Source organism: Ambystoma mexicanum, chromosome 13 (genome assembly GCF_040938575.1).
Source record: "Ambystoma mexicanum isolate Mex_15411 chromosome 13, UKY_AmexF1_1, whole genome shotgun sequence".
Classification (NCBI taxonomy): Eukaryota; Metazoa; Chordata; class Amphibia; order Caudata; family Ambystomatidae; genus Ambystoma; species Ambystoma mexicanum.
The window spans coordinates 44,742,747-44,746,355 of NC_090938.1; positions in this window are offsets into that span (position 1 = coordinate 44,742,747).

Sequence of the window (3,609 nt, forward strand, 5' to 3'; positions counted from 1 at the left end):
TGATTTGGGAGGAACATGTTCTTTGGTGTTTGTCCGTGTTACAGCATTAGTGATTCCTCAGAGTGACTTGAGCATTGGAGAATTTTCAAAAGTGGATGCACGTTTGAGAAGAAAAAGATTGCTTGAATTTCTCAATCAAACCAGAAGGGAGAACTACTTCTCAGCAATATCAATAGACACATATGAGTCCATTCTATATGAGCATAGGTTGTTCAGCAAGACTGCTTCAATCTTCATGACTATCTTCATGCCTGGGATCCAGATGATGGCTAATGCCAAGTGGTTGCATATTACCAGATGGGAGCTCCTGCAGACAATTAACATCACCATAAAGGGATTCAATGCTATCAAGGAAGAGCTGAGGGCCATACGACCGATGACCCTGCAGAACAGATATGTCCTTGATATGATCACAGCGATGGAAGGAGGAGTTTGCACCAAAATTGGGCCATCATGTTGCACATTCACACTTTCTCACGATGACGAGAATGGGACCTTGACAGAAGCCATAACGCTGTTGATGAACCTGCACAGCAAGATGGAAGACGAGATAGAGGACATTACGGATCACAGTTGGTTCGCGTCCATGATCTAATGGATTCTGCAGTGGATGGCGAATATATTCAAATTTCTTGGAGTAGTGTTAGTGATGGTGATGTTTGGATTTTGTGTGATGAGGATAGTAATTACAAAGTGTAAGAAGACAGCAAAGAAGGCAGTAGGAATGAAGATCATGATCAATGTCGAATCAGGGTTTGGACCCAAGAAGTTGACAGACAAAGAAATCAGAAAATACATAGAGGCCAGCATCCTAGAACCTGAGGGAACAAAGTTCCTACATCTGAAGAACTATAAGAAGTATGTAGGGCGATGGGTATATTGTAATCTAACTGGACAGTGCAGCTACATAACCTGGACTGTGGATGAACATGTCAAATCAGCCGAGTCCCTGAAGGGAATGATGAAGATCTGGGCACCGAAGAAGCATTTCTTCAAGAGAAGGCATCAAGATGTGGAGACCGGTGAAGGTGTGGTCAATGGCTCGACCAGAGGGGGGAGTGTAGAGGAGCAGCCGAATACCTCTGCAGGAAGTCCCATCCCCTCACACCTGTAGGTTGGAGGCCTGAGAATGTGCCATGCTTGACACCAGCAGTTGCGACTATACCACAGCGAATATTCGAGAGAAGGTATCCTCTGAGAAAACCATATCTGATGCACCCCTGAAGAGATGACAATCTGAGGGAGGAACTCCCTTAAGGAATATAAAAAGAAACATGAAAGAAAAGCTGGTGACATCACAAGAAGCAAGTGTGACGCAGTGAGAAGATTGGCTGAAGAAGATGCATGACCCTTATGGAAAATGATGACGAAAATAAAGGATTGAGTATCCTTTTGTATGTGAAAAGAAGATTGCATGTGCATAAAGCGTGCAGGGAATCAACCATTCGATAATTGTACAGATGCAGCAACACAAGTAGACTAGGTGATCATAGAAGCTGGCTATACGTAGTGAACAGACTGCAGGCGCAGCCGCCATTGTACAGAAACTGGACACTGGTGTCATAATTTTAGTACTTTCAAACACATTGAGAAAGATGATCGAGAGCTGTGTCACAGTAAGAATTAGCTGAGAGCGCAGACTTGAATGATGAAGCTGTCTGGCCTGGTATCAAGGCTGAAGGCAGCTGAGACTGGTTATCTTCTGGGCAAAGAAAGAACACCATGCATGCCAAGTTTTACTCATTTAAGACAATTAAATGCAACAAAATGGTCCAAAACGTGGTCTCTTGTCACGTGAGCCAAGGATGGAAATAGAGTTAGGCAAGGAGTTCTAGAACAAGCGATAGTGCATGCTCGCACTCCCTTCTATTCACAGAGATGAGAATACATTGCAAGGCCAAGTTCAAAGACAATCTTCATGGCAGAAGGCATGGGTGATGTGAGACGTTGGGCTAATTGGGTGGGGAGGTAAAGTCAAGTACACCTCCTAGCAGCTGGGTAGGAGCTTACGTGCTGCTAAGTGAACCGAATGTTCCAGACATGGCATATTCCTTGTACTTAATAATGATGATGAATTGCACTAGGGGTGGGTATACATTGTCCCCCTGACAGTAGAAACCCAATCAAACCCCAATCCTGTATAGAAAATATACTTAGATGTTCCCCTTGACCCTATCATAATCCCTAGTAGGTTTCTTGTGTTTGCCACGTAGTATGACGTCACTTAGGATGACTTTTTTTATATAAAGATGTGATTTTTTTATGAAATGTACAAGAGAGCTTGTGCGACGTTCGTTGATGTCTGTTGTTACTCCCTGTTTTAGACAATTGATATTAAAACTGAAAACTTTGCCATCTTGAGTTGGTTCGATTATTTGGAGTCAGAGTTGTTCTGCATCCCATCCACTGCATGTGTGTTACCCAAATGTGTATGGTAATGCTGTGCTTGTGTTATATTGCAGTATTTTATTGGTCTCTGTGCATATGGCACATTGCAGAATTTCCGTGGTAGTGCTGTGCATATGGCAACAGGGAAAATCAAATGGTAATGTTGTGGTTAGGCCAGAGTGCTGCAGTTTATGGTGGTGGTGTATGGCACAGTGTATATGTGTATGGTAATGCTGTGCTTATGTTATAGTGCAGTATTCTAGCAGTCTCTGTGGATTTGGCACAGTGTAGTATTGCTGTGGTAGTGCTTTGCATATGGCAAAGGGCACAATCCAAGGGGAATGTTGTGGTTATGCCAGAATGCTGCATGTTATGCTGGTGTGGGTGTGTGTGGGGGGGGGGGTGTAGTATGTGTATGGTAATGCTATGGTTATGTTATAGTGCAGTATTTTATCAGTCTCTGTGGATATGGCACTGTGCCGTATTTCTGGGGTAGTATTGTGCACATGGCAAAGGGCACAATCCAATGGTAATGTTGTGGTTATGCCAGAGTACTGCATTTTATGGTGGTATGTGTGTAAGTGTGTGTGGCACAGGGTAGTATGTGTATGGTAATGCTATAGTTATGTTATAGTGCAGTATTTTATTGGTCTGTGTGGATATGGCAAAGGCAACATATTTCAGTGGTGGTGCTATGGATATGGCATGGAGTTGTATTCCAAAGCTAATGTTGTGGTTATGTCATAGTGCAGTATGGTATGATGGTGCTTCTGTGTCTGTGTGTACACTTGTAAACAAACACGCACACACACACACACACTGTGTACATGTGTGTGGGGCACAGAGGAGTATGCTAATGCTCTAGTCATGTTCTAGTGCAGTATTTCAGTAGTCTCATGTGTATGGTAGTGCTGTAGATATAGGGCACTGCAGTAATTCTATGGTGGTGCTGTGGATATGGCACAGGGCATTATTTCCGTGGTAGTGCTGTGGCTCTTAATATTGTATAACAGTGTTGATGTGTTATATGACTTTCAGGCCAGTCTTAGGATGCAAAAGACACTGGGGGTTTCACAGTATTCATGTGTTGTACCCATGCCTCTTGTTCCCACATTCCCCCCATCTCCTGATCCAACTCCTTCAATGCAGTGCAGCTCATTGGAAAGGCCCCTGACCCCCGCCAGGCCTGCCTCGGCCCACCAGAAATATTAATAAACTCAT